Source organism: Podarcis pityusensis (assembly GCF_964106645.2).
Source record: "Podarcis pityusensis genome assembly, chromosome: 6".
NCBI classification, from domain to species: domain Eukaryota; kingdom Metazoa; phylum Chordata; class Lepidosauria; order Squamata; family Lacertidae; genus Podarcis; species Podarcis pityusensis.
The window spans coordinates 77,420,828-77,445,342 of NC_138030.1; the positions used below are offsets into that span (position 1 = coordinate 77,420,828).

Below are 24,515 nucleotides of genomic sequence, written 5' to 3' on the forward strand. Positions count from 1 at the left end.
TTTTAAGGGACAACTAGATCAGATTTGGGTTGATGTCTCTCTGTTGCAGCATGCTGGCCATTTGGCGGGAAGTAAAAGCATGGTTGGTAAAGAGATGACATTTCTTTCTGTGGCCATATTGAATGATAACCAAAGATGTAGACAAATGTGATACATGCCTATGCAAGTTTAACAACTGCTCTTTTACCAGGTGTCAAGGGGCTGCCAACAAGCCAGGTCATCCACAGGGCAGGCACACACACGGAAGGCATGGAATGCAATTAGCTTTTTATAAGCATAAAAATAACAACAATATAGCAATGTCACTGGTCCATCTTAACTCAATGAAGGCATGGCAGAAACTGAGCTCTGGGCATGCCCTTCCCCTTCTAACCTCTCACTCTGGATCCTTCCCAAGCAGACAAAGGTTGCATTAGGGTGGGTGTGGGTGGTCTCCTTCTCTGGGTGTGTCTGGTGCATTGCTCAGCAATGTGCAGGATCCTCCTCAAGCGGGGAGTCAGAGGGGGAGGAGAGTCAGCAGGACTGATACTGTCTGTGCACATGCTGTGACTCTCAGCTTCTAATCCTGTCCTGGAAGACCTCTGTCTCCTGAACGCCCCCTTGATCACTCAAGTCTCCTGCTTGTAACAGCTCCCAGTTCATCCCTTCTGCTGACTGCTCCTCAATGTCCCACCACCAGGCTCCAGGCTTTGTGTCATCTTCCTCTGTGTGTGTGTGTGTGTGTTTTGTCTTGGGAGTAAGGCTCCCATCACTCTTCTTCATCCAACCAGTCCCTGACACCAAAGAACCTTGAGAGTTGTTGTGGCGTTCGTACGGAGCCCCTGGTCGTCTCACAGACTATTGACCCGTACACCACTAATCCGCTGCCACCAACCAGGTCCTTCCTGGTAAAATCACTTCAGTGTCAGTCAGGTTCTCAAGTAAATAAAGAAGAGTGTATTTTATTTCAGACACAAACAAACTTTTACGGCACTCCAAACATTGTTACTCTTTACTTTCTTAGTCTTATTTCCCACTCTCTATCTCTTCTACCTCTCCTCACTCAAGAACCCATTGCCCTAACTGTCTCTCTATTTCCAACTGCCTGCCAGCTGCTTCTCCAACTGCCTTTCCCAACCAGCCAAACCACTAAAACCAACCAACTACCCACCAACAACTCCCAACAACAACTAACTCAAACCTTGGGCTATGCCCTTTTATACACAGGTAGGCTCCGCTTTCTTATTGGTCTATATTTTTAACCCTATCTCTCCCCCCTGTTCAAACATTTTCTAAACGAACAGGCAAACGCCACATCTGTAATGCAGGGAAAGGGCTTAAGAGCCTTCTCAACAACTCCGCAAAATTCAAGTTCCAGAGTCCATTTAGGCCAAGGGTGGTGAAACCTTTTCAGCCTGAGGGTCTCATTCTTGTATTGGTAACCTCTTGAGGGCCATATTCTGGTAGTGCACAATGCTTTGGTTGTACATTTTTGGAGATGATTAGATGTGTGTGCTTGTGTGTGTGTGTGTGTGTGTGTGTGTGTATAGCTAAGCCTTTCGTGGAAACTTATTTTGCCATTACGAATCTACTAAGTTTCCCAGAACACAGTCTGAAAACTTCTGCCACAGGAACAGTAAGCACAAAGGTGAACATGGAAGTCCTTTGTTATATAGTCTTATGAGCCGCCAACATGAAAGCTGGCTGGCTTCTTGGATTGCTGTATTCTTGGGGCTAAGCATATGTAGCTGAAGCGAGAGCTAGGAACTTTTTCTCTCAGTTCTGTCTCGCCTTTTCCATTTTTGAACAAGCTGTCATAATAAGGGCATGGTACATGCTCAGCCTTATGTTAACAAATTTCTGGAGCTGAAATACTATTCCCTCAGGGTGGCCCGCATGCCAGCATTTGGCATATGCACAAAAAAAGCAATCGAGGAAAGGAGGACATTTCTGTGATGTGGGCCTACATTTCGAAAAGAACATGACAGCATTTCCTATGAACACAATAGAATGACATTTTTTCAAAAAAAAGCAAAGGTAGTCCAACACATTTTTCTGTTTTCACCCCTCTGCCTCGAACGCAGCATCTTTTTATTTATTTATTTTAAAACCCTGACATGATAAGTATAAGAGCCCTCTAACTTGAGCTGTCTCAGTAAGGTTTTTATTCTGAAATCTTCTATGAAATTGTGACTTGCTTTGAGGCTATTGAAACTTAGCACGCTGTGCATTGTAAGTGAAATGTGCATTTGGTTATGTATTTGGGCTGGCATCAAGAGGTTGATCCTTCAACAGGAATAATAATTTATTCATTCGACAAAATTTCTATGCCACTAAGTTGTAAATAAAATCTCTAAGCAGTTTACAAAGAAGATAAAACATGCTTTAAAATTGTCGATGAAAATCAAAGTTACAAGAATTTTTAAAGAAATCAAGACACAAATAAAATCCCTTAGTTAGAAATATACAGTATAAGCTAAAATTACATAAAATACACGACAACTTTATGTTTGGCTAGCCTAAGGTTACCAGATGTCCCTGTTTCCTGGGGACAGTCCCCAGATTTACAAATCAGTCCCCATACAAAATCCTATCATTCCTACTGAAGTTGAAAAGTGTCCCCAGAATCATTGAAAAAAATCTGGTAAACTTAGGGTAGCCTTACCAAAAAGCAGGCACCAAAAGGAATACAGCGAAGATGCCTGAGCAGGCAATTCAAGAGTGTAGGAACTGCCACACTAAAAGACTGTTTCCTTACAAGGGCAGAATGAACATTTTATGGGACTTGTCAAAACGCCAGTTTTTCAGACTGAAGTGGTCAAATGGGCATATATGGAGTAAGGTGATCCTTCAAGCAAACTGGTTCCAGGCTGTTAAAGGCTTTTGACAATGGTGATGGTGATGATACTAGCTGAAACAAATTCAGAACATTGATTTATTTTTATTTTTACATAAAGGCTGTACAGATCTGAATGTGTGTACAGTCTTCATCTTCCGCTCAGGGAGATGAAAGATAAGGTGTTGCCTTACAGTGCACCAGACTGCCGATAATTAACAACAACAACAACAATTTATTTATATGCCATCCACCTGACTGGGTTACCCCAGCCACTATGGGCGGCTTCCAAAAAATGAAAACACAGCAAGACATCAAACATTAAAAACTTCCTGATACAGGGCTGCCTTCAGATGTCTTCCAAAAGTCAGATAGTTGTTCATTTCCTTGACATCTGATGGGAGGGCGTTCCACAGGTTGGGTGCCACTACCGAGAAGGCCTGGTTCCCTGTAGCTTCACGTTTCACTGTGTGGGAACTACCAGAAGACCCTCAGAGCTGGATCTCAATGTCCAGGCTGAACGATGAGATTGGTGATGCTCCTGCAGGTATATAGGGCCAAGGGCATTTAGGGCTTTAAAGGTCAGCACCGACACTGACTTAGACTCGGAAATGTACTGGGAGCCAATGTAGATCCTTTAAGACTGGTGTCATATGGTCCTGGCAGCCACTCCCAGTCACCCATCTGGCAGCTGCATTCTGGATTACTTGTAGTTTCTAAGTTACCTTCAAAGGTAGCCCCACTTAGAGCGCATCTCAGTAGTCCAATGACTACATTGGCTGGCATTTGCTCTCCAAAATTGAACCTGTAACCTTCACTCTGCAAAACAGTAGCCCTATTAGAAAAGCAGCAGTAAAAAGCTAGGTTTAAGTCCTCTTGCCTCTTATCAACAAACAGCTGGCTGGGGTGCTTGCTGATTGTTTGACATAGCTACAAACACAGACACAATCCTGGTTGCTAGCCTGAGGCCCATGGAATATAGAATTTATAGAGTCAGACCAATGTTCCACCAAGCTGAGACTTTCTATCTGAGTGGCAGTGACTTTCCAGAATACCATCCCCAGCTGGAGAGATTACACTAGGGATCTCCTGCATGCACAGCATATGGTCCCCTCTTGTGTAGACAGGATCTCCCACTATCACTGTTGGAACTGGCCCTAGGGAAGCTCAGAACTAAGGGATTTATTTAAAAAAATAAAATAAAATAAATTCCCGAAGAAGTCTTTATAGCACAGCTTCTTTGCCAATGGTAATAACGGCACTTCAAAATGCTCGACAAGCACTACTGCAGTGAACCGTAGCAAAAGCTGTGAAAAACAGGTGAGTCTTTTGATTTATTAATTTATTTTAATCCATTTATATCCCACTTAAAAAAAATTAATTGGCTCCAAAGTGGCTAACAAATCAAGGGCGGCCATAACGATAGGACAACAATGGAAATCAATCACGCATCTGCATGCGTCAGCATAAAACTGGCAAAACCAATATAAAAAGTGCATAAATCAGGCATTGGAAAAAGTCTTCCAGAAAAGAAAAGTTTCCAAAGTCCGTCTAAAAATGAAGTCAGAGGGTTTGGTGGATTGCAGGAACCGGGGTGGGGCGCTCAGTTTGAGAGAAGAGCCACCCAGACCAGGGACAGCCTGTGTTTATGTGTGTGTATTTGTGTATATGCCACTGGTCCCATCACCTCCTGGCAAATAGAAGGGGAAGAAATGGAGGCAGTGAGAGATTTTACTTTCTTGGGCTCCATGATAACTGCAGATGGTGACAGCAGTCACGAAATTAAAAGACGCCTGCTTCTTGGGAGAAAAGCAATGACAAACCTAGACAGCATCTTAAAAAGCAGAGACATCACCTTGCCAACAAAGGTCCGTATAGTTAAAGCTATGGTTTTCCCAGTAGTGATGTATGGACGTGAGAGCTGGACCATAAAGAAGGCTGATCGCCAAAGAACTGATGCTTTTGAATTATGGTGCTGGAGGAGACTCTTGAGAGTCCCATGGACTGCAAGAAGATCAAACCTATCCATTCTTAAGGAAATCAGCCCTGAGTACTCACTGGAAGGACAGATCCTGAAGCTGAGGCTCCAGTACTTTGGCCACCTCATGAGAAGAGGAGACTCCCTGGAAAAGACACTGATGTTGGGAAAGATGGAGGGCACAAGGAGAAGGGGACGACAGAGGACGAGATGGTTGGACAGTGTTCTCAAAGCTACCAGCATGAGTTTAACCAAACTGCGGGAGGCAGCGGAAGACAGGAGTGCCTGGCGTGCTCTGGTCCATGGGGTCACGAAGAGTCGGACACGACTAAATGACTAAACAACAACAACAACATATGTGACTTCAGAAGCTGTAGGACAATTTCAAACAAGATGTGCTCTCCCAAGCCCACATTCCCAGCATGTTCACACTCCTGTCTCAGTGACATCTATGCAGGCTTGGTCATGTTCACAGAATGGAACATGGCAGGATCCCCAAGGCCGTGATCCAGAATTGCGTGCTGCAGAGACCTGGCTACTATCTCCGTCTTAAGGATGATGGGAGTTGTAGTCCAACAACGTTTGCATATCACTACATTGGCTATCTCTGGTGAGGGGTATTCTTTCAGCTTCAACTTCCCAGCTCACAGTCTTAGGCAGCACTCGAGCCTATGCTATAAATATATGATTATTTTGTATTGTGGGCATCTGCGCATCACAAACGGTAACACTATTATGTGAAATGAGTTATGTTAGAAGGTAAGTGTCCTGATTTCTAAGACCGAACTTTAAGTACAAAGACACTTACATTCAGAATGGCAAACACTCTGGTTAACGCAGCAGCTCTCATGTGTGACCAGATTACTCCGAAGGGCACTTGAAAATTGGTGCTTGTTAGTGGGACTCAAGCCTCCCATACTAAAAAGAGAAACCAGAGGAAGATCTCAGAAAGTGCAGCTCTGCCGAGAATTAATAAGAGACGGGGTGTTGTGGCCGAGTTTATTGTGTTAACAAGGTGACCTTCACAAAAGCACATCTAATTGTTAATTGCGGAGAGAAACCATACACATATATCCCCATTGAAATTAATTATGTGGTCCCCCCTCGTCGCTTGATAGTTCTGTGTCTTTGGCATCTCCACAAATAATCAATGATACGATCGGCTGATATGAATAAGTTGTGTAGAGGTTTCCAAGATTGTCACTTTTGTTATCTTTCCTTAGGGTAGGGTATTAGCTCCCCCCTTCCTACTGCATAATGATTTATTTATTTTAAAAGAAATGATTAGAGGCAAGGATCAGCAGAATAAGAGTTGGGGGAAAATATATCTGGGAAGACAGATTGCAGAATAAAATATTATCTTCTCATACAGGAGGGTTAGTCTTGGAGGAGTTGAAGATGATACAACATAGTGTGTGTGTGTGTGTGTGTGTGTGTGTGTGTGTGTGTGTGTGGAGGGATGGGGTTAGTTTCAGGTCCGTCTCTATCCTATAATAGGCTATCTTAGGGTCCAGATTAGGGGACACTATTAAAGGGCAGCTGATCCCCAGTTATTTACTTTATTATCACAACTTTGCCACTATGCGGGGAAGGTCTATTTAGATATCCTGCCTCAGGTGCCAAAACTCATTGGACCATTTCCTAGTTAGCAGTGGACATGTCTCTCTCCACCAGAAATCAGTAGTTGCTTCAGACTTTACTCCTGATTTGCTGAGTTCCTCCCGCTCCAGTTGGCACAGAGGTTTAAGGGTTATGAATCCACTAAATCGAGACTGTGGACTCATCATGCCAGGGGTGGGGGCCGGAATAACCTAGATCTGCTGCTGGGTTCCACTTCTTTCCTGCCAAGTAAGACTTCATGGAATTGTCATTTGAGGGTTTTATTAGCCCTAGTCATATACCCACCTCTTTGCTTAGACCAGCCTTTCTCAACCTGTGGGTCCCCAGATGTTGTTGGACTACAACTCCCATCACCCCTAGCTAGCAAGGCCAGAGCTCAGGGATGATGGGAGTTGTAGTCCAACAACATCTGGGGACCCACAAGTTGAGAACTGCTGGCTTAGACCAAACACAGGGGATTAGGACCATATTAGAGCCAAAATACATTAGGCATAAATAGGGAAACTCTGGACTTTCATTATCTTTCACCATTGGCCATGCTGGATGGAGATGATGGGAGTTGTAGTTCAACAACTACTGCAGGGCCACAGGTTTCCGATTCATTTTCCATTACCAAACTTAAGCTTAAATCTCCTCTACATTGCTTCCCCTGCTGTTCGCTGTCCAGGGTGCTGATTTACTATGATACTGAATCAGGAGAGAAAGATCAAGTGCTCAGATGGTCCTTCACAGAAAGAAGCTCTCCTCTGATGGGCCATTCAAGGGGTAGCAACAAGTAGGAACCAAGGCTAACCATCAAGGATTCTGGAGTGACACGTTATGGGCAAACACAGATAACCATTTGCCAATGACTAACTTCCCACAAAAAGCTATGGTTTTCCCAGTAGTGATGTATGGAAGTGAGAGCTGGACCACAAAGAAAGCTGACTGCTGAAGAATTGATGCTTTTGAATTATGGTGCTGGAGGAGACTCTTGAGAGTCCCATGGACTGCAAGAAGATCCAACCTATCCATTCTGAAGGAAATCAGCCCTGAGTGCTCACTGGAAGGACAGATCCTGAAGCTGAGGCTCCAATACTTTGGCCACCTCATGAGAAGAGAAGACTCCCTGGAAAAGACCCTGATGTTGGGAAAGATGGAGGGCACAAGGAGAAGGGGACGACAGAGGACGAGATGGTTGGACAGTGTTCTCAAAGCTACCAACATGAGTCTGACCAAACTGCGGGAGGCAATGGAAGACAGGAGTGCCTGGCGTGCTCTGGTCCATGGGGTTACGAAGAGTCGGACATGACTGAATGACTAAACAACAACTTCCCACAGTGTGTGTTGTAGCAGTTGTTAGGCCACTTGCCTGTAAGTAGAGGAATGAATTCTGCCATGTTTCATTTACACTGGTCAGAAATCGGGGTGAAGTAGTGGAGAGGTTAAAGAAATATGTTAAGGGAGGCAAGAGCAAGATATAACAGGTATTAGGACTCTTGTGTGTGTGTGTGGTTTCATAGGGCTGTCTGTTATTAAAACTTCAGGTGTCAGTGGGAGAGAAGTATACAAGGCGGAGGAAGCAACCATTGTCCTATGCTGGGACAAGAAGAGACTGTGAACATCAGTTGAGAGTGATGCACTGCTGAGCCCTTGGTTCAAGAGCACTCAGAAACCCTGGATGTAGGATAGCAGGATAGAATGCTCCCGATGGAAACAGGTCTCCCTGTTTCAGGTTGTAAATATAGTCTCACTGCTGGCTAGACCAGCCTTTCCCCAACTGGTGCCCTCCAGGTATCGCTAGACTACAACTACCATCAGCCACACAGTCAGAACAGTCAATTGCCAGGGATGATGGGAGTTGCAGTGCCCATCAGTAGGGCATGAGAGTATAAATGATAAGTAACTGTCAGGCTTCGAGAAATTCTATTCCTCCCCTGGTGGCAGCAAGAAACAGAGAAAAACAAAGAAGAGTTCTTACGAATGAGTTTATTCAATCATCACGGAGAGAGACAAAGGAATGCAGTCTGTATCCCATTAATGGCTGTGCTGGTCCCGAGGGTTAACCGTGCGGCGAGGTCCGAGTCCAATCCGAGGTCGAGGGTGCGGTATGGAGGCTGTCCGTCAAAGGTGAAGCTGGTCCAAGGCAGAGAGTCGGGTGAGGTCAGGAACTCTGGCAGAAGAGCAGGGCAGGGTGCAGGCAGGAACAGGCTACCAACAATGTTGCTCCCGCAACCTGGGACTGGGGCTGGCTGGCTTTTATCTGCCCTGAGGCATAGGGAAGCCCCAGTCCACAGGTGACTCGCCTCTCCTGGCCTGGAGGCAAGCACTCCTCCTGCGGGAACTTGGTTCCCTCTGCCTTTCTGCCCTGAGCCTCTGCAGCTCAGGAGAGGCTGGAGGGTTACCAGACCCAGAGGCAACCACAGCTTCCTCTGACAGGGCTGAGAGTGGAGCACCTGCAGGCAATGGGCCCTCCATCACCTCAGGAGCCAGAGCAGACTCAGCTGGTGCCTGCACCTGAGGATCCAGCACAGGTGAGGACCCTTCAGGCTCATGCCCCAGCCCCAGCTCAGCTGGTTCTGGAGGCGGGGAATCCTGTGCAGGCTGGGATTCCTCAGGTTCAGCCTCCGAGTCCGAATCCCAGGCCATCACAATGGTGTTGCTCCAACTGAGCTCCTCCCCCTCCCTTTCTAGCAACAGCACTTCCCCTTACGGTGGCCACCAGGGGCTATTTGTCTCTGAGTCCTTTGCTCTTGCACTCTCAGTGAACGCCGAGTTCTGGGCGGGTGTGTGTGTGTCAGAAATACTCTCCAGTGATAACATGTCAGCTGGCTGCTCTGACTCTGTCCCTGCCTTCTCTTCTCCCACACCTCCCAACTCTTCTGTTCTCCTGTCTCTGAGCTGTGACCTTCCTCAAACCACTGCTGTAATTCAGTACTGCCTTCCTCTTCTCTGCAAGCTTCAGAAGGGGAGTGGGTGATGTCCACCATTTCTCCTCAATCTCATCTCCTTCAGTCCAGGTCTGATAGTAACTTAGCATATAAAAGGTCACCTATATTCATCAGGAGAAAAAAGAAAGCCTTCGTTTGTTATTGTGATGTACATCATTTCCATTTCTCGTTCCGCAGCAGCAAATACTATACAAGGTTTGAGACGGAGGGGATGGAGCAAACTTCTAGCCCGTCCTCTAGACATCAGCCGACAAAGTCAAGCCTTTTCTTCTCATATCCGTCATATTTGCACTTCCAGAAATAGAAATGACCCCCATCACCAAAGCCTTGCTTGAACGCCTCTCTCCCCGACAACCAGCCTCTGTAATGTAATGCAATCATCTCTTACAACTGTTCTTCAACTTTCAAACAGCTTGAAGTAACAATTTCACTTAGGTGGACAGTATATATTATCAAGTGCTCCTCTTGCTGTTTGTCTCAGTGTGAATCTTCCTGTCTGAGGAGTGTGTAAAATAGAGAACAGGGGAACAGATGGGTCTTGCCATAAAAATGAAAATCCTTTTTTAAACACACACACACACACACACACACACACACCAAAATCATAGAAATGAAAAGTTTCATGAGAATGTGGAACCAAATCCTGTATAGCTCATGCTGATAATTCTCATCCCTTCATCCTGTGCAAAGTCCCACTGCTTTGTACAGCTCTTGCAAACCTGAGCGTGGAGAACATATATGAGGAAGGCTTAGAGGATCATGCTGGCATAGGAAGGGATGCGAAGAGAAGAAGGAAAAAAGTCAACAAGGAGGCAACAGGATCCTATTTGCAATTCAAATCTGATGCTGTGTTTGTAATGTCGCAGCTACAGACATCCTACATTGGCAGGGAATGAAATCTCATGAAAATGCAAATTCTTTTGACACAGTGATAGTGCTGAGACCTACCTCTATTGTAGGAAGGGAAAGAGAATGCACAATGCAATATCTCTGGTATACAAATACCAAATGTCCCATCCCTACTTGCCCCAGTAGAGCCATCTAATTTCATACCCTGCTTCCTTAAAAGAAAAAAAGAAGTCCAGGTGCCATTCTCTTCATGGAAACATAATTGTCTGCCATTATTATTATTATTATTATTATTATTATTATTATTATTATTTCTGAATTGTTTCCTCTGAGGCTTATTGCAGTGAATTGCAGTGCTATAAAATGTGGATAAAACAATGACATTTCTAAAATAAATTTCAAATCCAGTACAGATACCACCTGGGATGACAAGGCTTGTTTTAGTGCTAATTGATCCTGTTGCATTAATAATAATAATAATAATAATAATAATAATAATAATTTTTTATTTATACCCCGCCCTTTCTGGTTCAAAAACTGGGCTCAGGGCAGCTAACAACAAACTTAAAACACTTTAAAACATTTAATTATAAAAGCAGCATAAAATACAGTATAAAAACATGAATAACAATAAAATTCAAAAATCATATTCAAATTCAAAAGATAACCCCCAGGGCTACCTGGCTGAATTGGTCCTACTTAGGCCAGCGAGGAGGTCAGGGGAGAATTAGCTGTGGGGTCTCAGAGTGGGTGATCTTCATAAAAAGGGAGGGGGAGGGAAGAGAAGGGAAATAAAAGATCAGGCTGAATTCGAATTAAAGGACAGGCGGAATAGCTCTGTCTTATAGGAGGAGGTTAAATCTTGAAGGGCCCTAGTCTCATAGGACAGAGCATTCCGCCAGGTCGGAGCCATCACCGAAAAGGCCCTGGCCCTGGTGGAGGATAGTCTGACTTCCTTAGGGCCCGGGACCTCTAAACTATGATGGTTATTCATGGACCTTAAGGTCCTCTGTGGAGCATACCAGGAGAGGCGGTTCCATAGATACAAGGGCCCTAAGCCACAAAGGGCTTTAAAGGTCAAGACCAGAACCTGACCCATTAGGGGAAGCTCCTTTGTTAAATCCCTCCCATAGAGCTTGAAAACAAAATGCCAATGCCTTGTTTCATGCCTGTTTGGTCCTTGGCCAAACATCCACTTCAACCAGGCTGCTATAATGGCTCCATGGGTGTCTTAAGACCTTGGTCAGGGTTGGAGAACCTACAGCCCTCCAGTTGTTGCTGAATCTCAGCTTGCATCACCCTTGTCCGTTTCTCATGCTGCCTATGGCTGATGGGAACTGCAGGTTCCCTGTCCTTATCCAGATGTGGGTTTTAGCAGGCTGTCCTTTTAACCCACCCCCATTTTTATCTGTTGACTTTTGTTATATTATTTGCTCTGTAATGGTACATTTCTGTTTTTTGTCTCATTGAGTGCTCAGCGAAGAAAAGCAAGATACATATTTATATAAAAAAAATACATAGGTGAATGTTGCTGCTGGGAACCCATAGCAGAGCTTATACCCAGTGGTGTTGATGGTCCGATTTGCATTCAGGTCTTCCAGAGTTGTCTGTTATGCCGACTGGATTGAAAGGTCACTTCTGAGCAAATGAAAGACATTGTCTTTTTAAAAACCAGCATCCTCTGTTCTCAAGGCCTTGAGTCCCTGAAGATATTCATACTGAATGCAACACTTCCTGAATAATAAATAGCTGTGCTGTTCCCAGAGGGGGTGGGGAGGGGGGGAGAAACCAAATGGCAAAAAATTGGACTGTTTCCATGTTTTTCTCTTCTCTCTGTGATTCCAGCTGAGAGTTCTTTAAAAGATGCAGTGTACTTTCTGTCTCCCTGCTCCATTCTCCTAAATCTAATACTTGCCATCTCAGGGCCACTGCTTTCTTCTGTCTACAGGACATGTGAAGAACCTTTGACCCTCCAGATGTTGCTGAACTGCCCCAACCAATGGCCAGGGAAGATGGGTATAATAGTTTAGCAACATCTGGAGGGCCAAAGGTTCCCTACACCTGCTCTACAAGGTGCATGTTTGTTATCAAATGCAATGGAAAATTCCCTGTTGACCAAGAATAAGGTGGTGCCTGTCATCCTATCAGCATTGGGTCCTATAAGGAACAGTCTTTATCAGAGGGGCAGCTTGAAGAACATAAGAGCAGCACTCCTAGATCAAGTCAAAGGCTCATTTACTCCATTGTTGCATCCTCACAGTGGCCACCTAGATGCCTCTTATGTTCTCATGATTAAATTTTATTGAGGAACCAACTGCCAAGAACTCAATTATACTTGTACAATTTAAGGGTGATGCAGAAGAATGATGATTTAAAAACCCCCTGATCTTTGGCTTCTAGATGAAATATTTAATTTTAAGGACACAACATGTATTTCTCCACATAGTTAACAGGAACTTCAGCTGACCTCGGTGACTAAGGTCCTGACTTGTATTGCACCACACTCCATCCTGAGGAATGGCAGAGGTATGGAGAGGGGCTCAGAGCAAATCTAAGTGCTCTCTCCAATTTTGAAACAGGGCAGTATGGTCCTTGGTCTCCATCATGGCTTTGTGCTGTTATCCACCAGCTATGTACCTCTCCCAACATCCTTGGTCCAGTTTTCCTGCTTATGGCAATGTTTCAAGCCAGTCCGTGGCATTTGCTGGAACACACCAACTTTCCCTTTTCCCTTTCTATTGCCAAGCTGTGAACATCAGGGCAGTCAATGTCTAAAAATGAGCTAGCAGTACTTTGGACATCTTCCTTATACATCCATGACATGCAGGCTTGGGTCAAGCTATGGATCTCACTAGGTTCTCAATCTATCAAATTTTATGCTCATCCTCATGATTGCAAAGTCCTTATGCAAATCATCCTCTCAACTGGATGCCTTGGTAATAGTGGGTTGTAGCCACTGTTAGTTCCACTCAGAGTGGGACAACTCTGAATGGAACAAAACAGGATACAACCCACAGTCTGCTTTCCTCATTAAGAAAGTTATAGTCTCCTTTGTAGTTTCTTGATATTTACAATACGGCATCTATTTATTTTTTTAAAAGCAAACTCAAAACCAGTTTTGCTAATGTATTGTATTTATGGTAACAACTCATAATGAATGCAGAATTGTACGTGTGTTCTCTCCTAAGGCGAACTAAAATTAGAAAGAAATAAACATGCTCTCCTCTAATTTCCATTCATCTCACTTTTCTGTGAGAAGGTCCTGGTGGGTTATGTCCAGAATACCTTTTCATCACATGAAGAATACCTGCTTCATGCTTTCAATTCTTGCCACTCTTTAAAAGTTTTTGTTCCAAGAACTGTAATTTATTATGTTTTATTGTTGCATGTAGCGGGAGCAGACTTTTGTTCTTCACACTAGGGGTATGAAAAATGAAGCAGGTGATATCATGAACCCTAAAAATAGAGGACGTGACTGGATGCAGACAGGCCTTAATTTAGACAGTGTGGCTTAGAGTGAACTATGACATGTAGAAATATGGGTGGGGTGAATAGCCTGTGACCTGCCCACCTGCAGCATCTTGCAGACAAGCACCTGAAACTCAGAGTCCATAGGTAGCAATTACGGATCAGAAGCATGAGGGATGATATCATATAACTCACCAGTCAGATCTTCCTGCTCTTGCTGTCTCTTCTGATTTTATGAAACAATAATCTAACTAAAACTCAGCTGAAGCTACTGGCTGTTTTCTGAACACTTTCAGCAGTCCAAAAAACCACCTCCTTTCTCCAGCATTTATTTTTGGGGGGGAACAATTCCATTGTGAACATGTTCACTTAGTAACCTCAATGCTTCCCCCCTCCTTCTCTCAGCTGATGTCATGATACAGACATATCTGATTAGCTACTTGGTGTTATGACATCATTCCATTTGCTGTGTGATTCCTTACTGGCAAGACCAACCACGTGACTGAGCTAGAAAGCAAGAGGAAATGGTATCTGTGGCGAAATGTAATTACATGTAATTAAAGCAGCAACATGACCCCAATAGCATGAAACAGGATAAAAATATATAAATATTATTTAATATTACTAAGGCAAGCAATACACATAGAACCCCCTACACAATAAAAAAATCAGAAGCAGTACTTTTGTGTACCGGGTTGCTCAATACATGGTGACATCATCATAAGTACAATCTCTGCTGTTGTTGCTTTTGAACTGTATTTTAATGTTGCAGATTTTTAAATTTTTAATACGTCATATGGCATTGTGTTTCAAAATTGTCATAAGCTGCACGAGCACTAGAAAGGCGGGAAATAATGTTTTCACGTAAGTAAATTCAGATAAAGCCATCAAGCGCTTTTTGGGAGGACTGCAAACTGGACTCAAGGTAGCAAGGCTCTGAAGAGAATATAATGGCAGCCAATTCTGGGCTAATCTGATGAAATCTCAGGTAAAACATAACCCCCTAAATGTTCCAAAGTGCCAAGCTACAGCAAAGGACAAGGGTGCCAACTCTATGTGGCTAAGGTGTTTTAGGCCTCCCCAATATCCGTTGGGAAGGGACTGGGCCCCCTCAATGTTGAGGGGGTGGAGGAGGCTAAGTGTGGAGCTGAGCACTATGTGGCTTCTGTGGCTGGCTCCTCCTGAGCATGAGAGAGGAGGAGCTCCACGCTCGGCCCCCTCCTGATAATGCGATGTTGCGCATGCTGGGCGCATGATATCACACACACACAATGCACATTGCACATGATATCATGCATGCACATCGTGCACCAGGCCCCCTCAATCTTGGATGCAACATGTGCCTCTCATAAAGGATAAGGGCCTGCCTGGCCTTTGAATTTGGTCTCCACTGGACTCAACGGCCAACTTGCTCAAACGTTCATCACGGACTGATAAAGATGCTGTAAGCTTTGCAGAGACCTAGGAGAAAACCCAGACTGTGCACTGTGAGGAGATAGTGCCGCAAAAGCAGATGGGGAAGTAAGGAAGGACAGGGTGAACGGGGAAAACACTTTGTTTATGTACTCCAACAGATTTTAAGTGGCGTTGAAGAGGGATATGACATAGAATCAGTTAAAATTAACCGTAAAATGAGAAAAAGTAACTGAAAATGCCTGTTGAAATTAAAAAAGTCAGCAATAAGTGCTGGAATTTCAAGAGGGCAGGGGTCTGTCCAATCTCAACCAAGAGAGAGTTCCTCAGAATTGGGCCACAATCAGTGCCGGATTTATGTATAAGCTAAACAAGCTATAACTTAGGGCCCCACTCTCTTGGCCCGCCCCCAAATATACTTCTTAATTGTATTTCACTGTTAATATACTTCTTCTTAAATGTATTTCAGTTCAACAATTACTTTGATAAAATACAGGTACATATTTTGTTATGTGCAAATGGCTTTAGATACCTATTAGGTCCATAAATTCCCATATAGCATATATTCAACACAAAAAACAGCGACAATTTGTTGTTGACAAAGGACAGCTGGACATTTAAAGGGCCCCATTACCTTCAGTAGCTTAGGGCCTCATCAAACCTAAATCCAGCCCTGGCTACAATACTGAATGAATAGCTCCTGGTGGATATGAGTCATACATGAGACACGTGGGGGACCACTAACTAACAGCCAATGCTACACATGTGCAGAGGGCCTTGGATGCAATGGGACTCTCCTCTCCTCTCTTCTTCTCCCCAAGCACTCTCAAAATCTGTCCAGGGGGTCCTCCAACGCTCTGGAGCAAATCTTAAGGGTGCATGGGGGCCTGCAGAGGAGAGAAGGGGGACGTTCTGTTGTGCAAGAGAAGTTCAATTCGGTAGTGGAAAGGATACAATCTTGTGACTCTTCCAAACATCTCAGTGATTGGGCAGGGGTATAAGGAATCAGGACGTGGGTGGCGCTGTGGGTTAAACCACTGAGCTAGGACTTGCCGATCAGAAGGTCGGCGGTTCGAATCCCATCATGGGGTGAGCTCCCATTGCTCAGTGCCTGCTCCTGCCAACCTAGCAGTTCGAAAGCATGTCAGAGTGCAAGTAGATAAATAGGTACTGCTCCGGCGGGAAGGTAAACAGTGTTTCCATGCGCTGCTCTGGTTCGCCAGAAGTGGCTTAGTCATGCTGGCCACATGACCCGGAAGCTGTACACTGGCTCCCTCGGCCAATAAAGCGAGATGAGCACTGCAACCCCAGAGTCGGCCACGACTGGACCTAATGGTCGGGGTCCCTTTACCCTTTACCTTATAAGGAATCAGGCAGCCAAGATCTTGTATCCAAGTTGTTAAGGCCCTTGTAAATTAATACAACACTCTTGAACTTGCCCAGGTTTCACAAACTGGCATTGGCTGCCTCCCTCCCTCCCTCCCTCCCTCTATAACTTTCACTCCACTTTGATTTGAAATGGCCCAAGTGTAACTCTCCAGAATTGGATCTAAAACTGTTAAAGGGTGATAGAGAAAATGTGACATCGCTGCAATTGAGCGGTGATGAAAAGTACCGGGTGCTTTTTTATCTCATATTTTTTGCTTTCAACAGTAAAGTACTCCTGTTGATGTTGCCACAAACTGAAGACAATTATTCTTTAATGCCATGTATTTGCTAGACCGGGACAGGAGAAGAATTCATAGCCTATTTCACTCAATTACTGCTCCCAGCAATATTCTTACCAGGATATTGCTTTGCAGCCACTAAAGCAAACCGAAATAAGATTGGGTTGTTTGCGAGGTGGATGGTAAAGGGGAAAAAATAGTTATTAGGTGTGTGGGTGTGAGTGTGTATATATATATATATATATATATATATATATATATATAACCAAACAAACCTGTAAACGGACAACATAATGCTTTCTTTCTGAAAGGCTGCTTCACAAACTAGTTAAGCTAGAATACTTGGGTTTTACTTGATAGGTACTTCATCATAAATGTTGGCTTTAGCGTTCTTGCCATAAACATTGACTCTGCTGCTTCTGTCTGTCATAGTGCTTGTGAGATCACATTGGAAAGCTGGCATCCTGTCATGTTTTGTGACGTCTCTCTTGTGCATGTCATCTTAAGTGAACTCTGAGCAACTGGTGAACTACCCAGCTTTAATTTATTAGGACCCCTGTTTGTGCAGAAGATTGTGGTAAGTCAAGAATGGCTGGTGGTCTTTGTGGGTCAGGACAGTTAAATATAATTGATTTAATTCACACAATAATGAAAAATGTATGTATATTAATAAAGGTTTAAAATGGAAAATGGCTAAATGTGTATTGCTAACATTGGGGGTTTTCCACAATTGTTTTCCAAAGAACTCTGAGCGTCTAAATGGGTTAATGATTACCTGTTGATTGCTTTCTGTTACTCTAAACTGCGTGTAACTTTTGATCACTTGACGAGGGTATTGAGTTACAAATTCACCATCCTGAAAGGGTGGTGGCTGTCAGTCTTTCTCTGAACATGACAGAGAACAGAAAGATGTAAATGAAGCACTCCTGAAGGGAGAGTAAACAGCCTAAGGCCAATGGAATCTGGAATGCAGTCTGTGGGAAGAGATGATCCTCTGCTTCTAGGTCTGTTTGGATTATTTCATATTTTCTAAGATGCTGAGCCTGTGCTGGGTAGCACAAGACATTGTAGATATATTTTGGTTGTAGCTTTGATACTTACGTTTTGTTTTGAAAAGTTCTGCCGTCAAAAGTTTGAATAATATTTTTATGGGCCTGGACAATGAAACGTCTCAACAGCAGTTCTTTAAAATTACTTTCTTTTGAACCTAGACACTTAGAAAAATCTGAAAATCTTCAGTCATTTGAAAACTAAGAAGTTAATTTAAAAAACAAACAAACACTGAGGTGTACCTTTCATGCGGTTAATGAATATTGTTTTTCAAAATTACAAAGAAATTCCATCTTATTTTTAAAAAATCTAAACTAAAACAAGTTTTCTTGGATTTGCTGAAAACCTTTTCAGCACCTTTCTCAAATTCCTACTTTTTTCCAGTGCAGTTTTGCTGTGCATACTCAGTAAGCATAGCTCATTGATAGCTCACTGAGTATTCAATTTCAAAAGTTCTGATTATTTCTACTTTTAGTTAAGTATTTTTATTTATTTACAGCTGTACCTTGGTTCTCAAATGCCTTGGTGCTGGTACATTTTGGCTCCTGAAGCCAAATGCCCAACATGACTTCCACTTGTGTGCAGTAAACTCCTGCAGCCAGTCAGAAGCTGCGTCTTGGTTTTCGAACAGTTTCGGGAGTCAAATGGACTCCCAGAATGGATTAAGTTCAAGAACTAAAGAACCACTGTACTTGGCTATGCTCTTGATGGGGCTCCTATCCTCCAGGATTACCAGCACCAAGCTAAGCATTACGTTTCAGAGGAACCATGGGACCGTCAGGTTTATTGATTGCTAACCCCTGGGATATAGAACTGGTTCTTAAAACGCTTAATTTCAAGCTGGTTTAGGCTTGACCTGCGCTTACAGTGGAGTGAGATGGTAGAGTTGAGGTGAATCAGCAGTACCATTTCAGATTACAGGTGAAGATCAAAAACGCTGTGTTAATTAATTTTGTTCTTTCTGTTTTGCCAGGAATTTTCAATCTCAAGGTGCACTACAAAATGGCACCTCCCACCTGTATGGTATTAGCCCTCTCTTCCCATGTTAGCATTCGTTCATGTCATTCTGCTGTATGTGTAGACTTGATCCCTAGCTCAACTTGATTGTAGATTGAACGCATTTGCTGATTTGATGGGCTGCCTCCAACGATGCTACTTGAGAACATTTGTGCAATGTTAGACTCATTAAACTGCACAGAAGCAGCTTTTTATGTATTTCAAAACACAGATGTGTTTTTTTAGATTAAGAACAAATTAATCCCATTTGTTCTTAAGTACCACAGAAACCCCTGGGTAACAAGCAAACAAAAGTCTACATCTGCCACGATTTACATTAATTTCCACTGCAGAGATTGTACACATTGGCTTCTTACTGTTAAGAAAACAATACTCCCTTCTAAGATGAAAAATGCAAATAAGATTTTATCAGCATCACATGCTGACAGTGCCTGTAACATATTTGCCTGAAAAGCCTCTAGATCTCCAATGAGACTATTGCAGTTAATCATACATTAAAAATTCAATGTCCAGCCATAAAAAACAGCAGGGAATATAAAGTCTTTATAAATCCTTGTGGCTTTAAATTGAATGGTTAATGTTATAGATTCTGAAATCCAGTGGAGTGGATGGGAATGTGCCATTTGATTACAGCAGGCAGGGCTGACGATAAGGAGCTACACAAACTCAGCTCCAGTCCAACAGAGGCCCTAGTCTTTTAGCTTTTTTTTAAAAAAAAATAATAAAGCACATTTTTTACCCTGGCTTTTGACACTTGAGGTGCATGTGTTTAGGACCCAGCTAATGTTTATGGTTGTAAATGGTTTCAAATGGCTTTTAAGACTGTAACCTGCTCTGGAACCTTAAGACGAAGTCTGGGTAATCCATAAATAAATAGTCAATGAGTGGTTAAGAAAGTTAAATACATGGGGATTAACATGACAGCAAAAAATGGGAATTTATTTAAAGATAATTATGAAAAATGTTGGTCAGAAGTGAAAAAAGATTTAGAAATTTGGTCAAATTTGAAGCTTTCACTGCTAGGCCGTATTGCTGCGATAAAAATGAATGTATTGCCTAGAATGTTGTTCTTGTTTCAAACTTTGCAGATCGTGGACAAAATGGATTGTTTCAAGAGGTGGCAGAAAGATATCTCTAAATTTGTCTGGCAGGGCAAGAAGCCTAGAATAAAATTTAAAATACTAACAGATGCAAAGGAAAGAGGTGGATTTGCCCTGCCAGACCTCAAACTTTATTATGAATCAGCAGCCTTTTGCTGGTTGAAAGAATGGCTACTTCTTGAAAACACTGACATTTTGGACTTGGAAGGTTTCAATAATGTATTTGGATGGCATGCATATTTATGGTATGATAAGGTCAAAGCACATAAAGCATTTAAAAACCACATTGTCAGGAAAGTGCTATTTAATGTTTGGTTAAGATATAAGGATTTGTTAGAAAATAAAACCCCAAGGTGGCTGTCACCAATGGAAGCGAAAGCCTTGAAAAAGGTCAATATGGAGGTCAAATGGCCGAAATATTGGGAAATTTTGGAACAAGACGGAGATAGATTGAAATTGCAGAGTTTTGAAAAACTAAAAAACAAAGTGCGAGACTGGCTTCATTATTATCAGATAATGGAGGCATTTAGATTGGACAGGAAAATTGGTTTCCAGGTGGAAAGATCCAAATTAGAAACAGAATTGTTAGAACCCAAAACTAAGAATTTGTCAAGAATGTATAACTTGCTGCAGTGTATCTGAAGAAGTGTGCTTGCACACGAAAGCTCATACCAAGAACTAACTTAGTTGGTCTTAAAGGTGCTACTGGAAGGATTTTTTTTATTTTGCTGCTGAAATGGAATACTCAGGATGAAACGGTAAAATCGGCTATGATTAAATGGGCACAGGACGTTGGACATAACATTATGTTTGCTGACTGGGAACAGTTATGGACCACAGGTATGAAATTTACGGCATGTAATGCCTTAAGAGAGAATATTATGAAAATGATATACAGGTGGTACATAACCCCAGTCAAGCTTGCGAAAATCTATCACTTGCCCGATAACAAATGTTGGAAATGTAAAGAAACTGAAGGTACATTTTTTCACCTTTGGTGGACGTGCCCAAAGATTAAGGCTTTCTGGGAAATGATATATAATGAATTAAAAAAGGTATTTAAGTATACCTTCCCCAAGAAACTAGAGGCCTTTCTCCTGGGCATAGTGGGCCAAATGGTGTTAAAAAAGGATAGAACTTTCTTTATGTATGCAACAACAGCAGCAAGAATACTCATCGCAAAGTATTGGAAGACACAAGAACTTCCCACGCTGGAGGAATGGCAGATGAAACTTATGGACTATATGGAATTGGCGGAAATGACTGGCAGAATCCGTGACCAGGGAGAAGAGTCGATGGAGGAAGACTGGAAGAAATTCAAAGACTATCTTCAGAAACACTGCAAAATTAAGGAATGTTAGAATGATGTAGGATTGAAAATAAGTGGTTTCCAGCTGTACAGGTTAAAGTTAAGGATAGATTAAGATTAAAGATTAAGATTAAAGATGTTTAAAGAAATGGAAATTTGATAATAAAAGGGAAAAATTTAAAGCTATATGACATTAAGAGCAAGGATTAGGTTTAAAAAAAAGTTGAAGTTATATATTTTAACATTTTATTAAATTAAAGATTGGGATTAAAAAAGTGGAAAAGAAACTGCTGGACAAATAATGTGGATTGGAATACAAAAAAAGGAGGTATGAGGAAGTCCAGAAAATAAGTAATCTAAAATTGGATATGGAAAAGAGAGTTTGTTTTTAATTGTTATGTTTTGTTTTTATTGTTAAGTTTTGTATTGTTTTTTGTGTGTGTTGTTTTTCTTTTTTCTTTGTTTAAAACCTTAATAAAAAATTATTAAAAAAAATAAAATAAATAAATAGTCAATGAGTCCTGTCCTTCTCATCAGAATTTGGACAGGCAGTGAAAGTGGTGATCTGGGGTCTGGAGGCAGTTTTTATTTTATGATTGGACACTGCACTTGAAGCCATGAGAAAAAGAGTGGCCTAGAAGAGCTTTAAAATAAGTAAAAATCAAAACAGCAGCAACAGCAGCAGCTTAATCCAGCTATAAAAATTTGCACGAAGAGAAACAATGTGCGCTTGTATTAATCATGGCAGCTACAGTAACCATAACACACAGGAGAGAGAGAGAAATAGTGAAGACAGGGAGAGCGAAAGAGATTGTGAGGAAGCAGAAAGAGAGAGATACAAGGAGAGAGGGAGAGGAGGAGGAGGAGGAGAAAGAGAGTCGTTTTATCAGTTAGGGAGCCATTTGATTAGTTAGGAAGTTATTGTGTTAGCTTGGGGGTTAGAGAGTGTTAGAGACAAATGGGATCCTCTTTAGTGAGGGTCCTGGTTGCGCGTGGGCCCCTAAGGCACCCCCGCTGGGAGAATTCTTGCCGGGCATGGCCCAAGCCTTAACTGTTAGGCCCCAGGATCGTGTTAGGCTGTTTGGGCCAATTGGGGCGGTTGGCGCGATTCCTGGGGCCTATAAAAGCGGCAGCGCAATGTAACTGGGGGCACTTGCTTCGCTCTGCCGAACACCCACTCTCCCTCCCTAATTTTAGGGGCTGCTGCTTTGGCCTTGCTTTGGATTGGGTCGCCTGCTTTGGAGCAGGGGCTGGGTAGGATTTTTTCCCATTTGGTAGATTGGCTGTAGCCTCTTGGTTTTTGCCTACCCCCTTAGCAATCGTCACAACTTTGTAAGGTTTGGCGGTTGGGCATTGGCTTATTGAAGTGTGTGGGAGGGGAGGTGCAGCCATCACCTGCCCCTCCATGAATAAGGGTATTCCAGTAAAGGAATCTGGGGGTCTTGGATCTTGTCCGAAGTCCTCTTGAGGGGCTAGGGCCATGCCAGGACCACAGGAACCCCGGGGTGAGCTCCGGTCGGACTTCATCGATGTTGCTCCCTCGTTTGGTGTTTACCCTTCAGACTTCCAGCCAGAGTGGCAGGAGTCAGTTATAGTCTGTTGCCCATGCCTAAGCCAATACCGCTCACTTTGCTGTAATCAATAAAGTTGTGGCCTAAATTTTGCCCAATAACTTAAACTAAAGTTACGTGTCAATATGAAGTTATTTTCAGGGGAAGGGCTTGGGGGCCTCGAAGCGCAATGCCATTTTCTTAGCTAAAGATTCATTTTATTAGTTAGGGGGTTATAGCACAGTGGAGGAGTAAGTAGGGTTTCATAGTACTTTTTACTAGTGAAATTACTATCAAGAATAAGAGCTCTTTGGAACAACCCAGCCACAGTCATGGCTTGATTATTCTCAAATGGTTACGTTCAGGACCAGTTTAAATGCTTCAAGTGGCTTGCCTTTTTGTCTTGTGGCTATGATTACAAGAAGGCCGTCTCCAGGTTTCGGAGAGTCGTTTGACAGTATTTACATACTGGGTCCTACGCCGGCCCACAAGTTGCTCATGATAGCAATTTCTTGCCAAGTGGAGGTGTCAGATGCCCCAGGTTTCGTGCAGGTGCTACAACCCAGGAAACCTGCCATTTTCAGTCTCTCTCCATGTCTCTAGAGTTCAGTTCCTAACAGTTACAAAACTGTGATTTTTTAAAAAAATAGTCCTTCTGAAAATTCACCAGCATTTAAATGCAAATTTCTCATAATATTTGTGTATGGAATTTTGCCTAATATGCACATTGGTGAAAATCCATTGTCCCTCATTGATAGCATTTTTGCATATACCCTCCCCAATATATGTATTTTAGTTGGTTAAATAATTGCCTTGCAAAATTCAGAGAAGTGATGATTTCAAAGGTTTTCTCTGTTTTGGTTTGTGTATTGTTTCGGAACATGAGACTAGGTAGTTTAGGTAGTTTCACCTTTAAATGAGAACTCAGTCAACTTTCTTTCCCATCCCTATGCTCAACACAGCAAGTATCCTGTCTAAACCGTCCTGAGTTATACAAGTTGGGATGTGGTTCGGAATGGTTTCATAGCAAACCCCCCTCCACCCACCCACACATATTTATCCATTGACTGAAGGGGTTAGTTTTGTGTAGAATATCAGATCCAGAGAACCATTAATGAGTGAGCACAGTAGAAGTGGAAAGTAAAATTGCGGTGAGTGGGAAGATGACCATTCTGTACGTCTTTCTGATTGAATGTGTTTATCCTTCTGCTGTGTATTTACTTAGCAACTTCTCCTGTTCACTAGATAATGGCATGGATTTACTTTAAGCTACTCTAATATGGGTTTAACACATTCCCAGTAGTGACTCAAATTGCTTCTCAGAATATAATATAGCAATCCGGGGAGGCTATGTTGAACTGCATGGCATTGGTGCCCTTTTTTGACTCGCTTCAGTGATAGTCACTTTGCTGGGCAGTAATAACTTAAAATGGCTTGGATAATCACACGCGTTCCAGCCAGCATCAACATGACATCATAAATCTGTTGCATTTGCAGTATATAGGCTGGCCGAAGTATTTCCACTTTCTTGTGGAGTGGGGTCAGAAACTATGGAAAATGAGGCCGTCCAAATTTGGAAACTGTATGCAGTTGAGGATCTGCACAGAAGAACATAGAAGCAGCATTCTGAAGTGAGAAGGACCATATCTTAATGATACAGCCCATGATTTGTCCCCCCAACACCACCAGTTTCTGGACAGGGACAACCTGATTGCAGTACTGGTAACCTCAAGACAGGACCTCTGCTCT

At 42.8% G+C, this 24,515-nt stretch overlaps 1 long non-coding RNA gene across 1 annotated transcript in view; it reads left to right on the forward strand.

Annotated features, from left to right (window-relative positions):
* Positions 1 to 335: 335 nt before the first annotated feature.
* LOC308478796 overlaps positions 336 to 24,515 on the forward strand; it is a 29,180-nt gene continuing 5,000 nt past the window's right edge. The window contains exons 1-2 of the long non-coding RNA XR_013987285.1: positions 336 to 1,206; positions 17,173 to 17,317. This is a non-coding gene — a long non-coding RNA (uncharacterized lncRNA). The remainder of the gene's footprint in view (positions 1,207 to 17,172; positions 17,318 to 24,515) is intronic.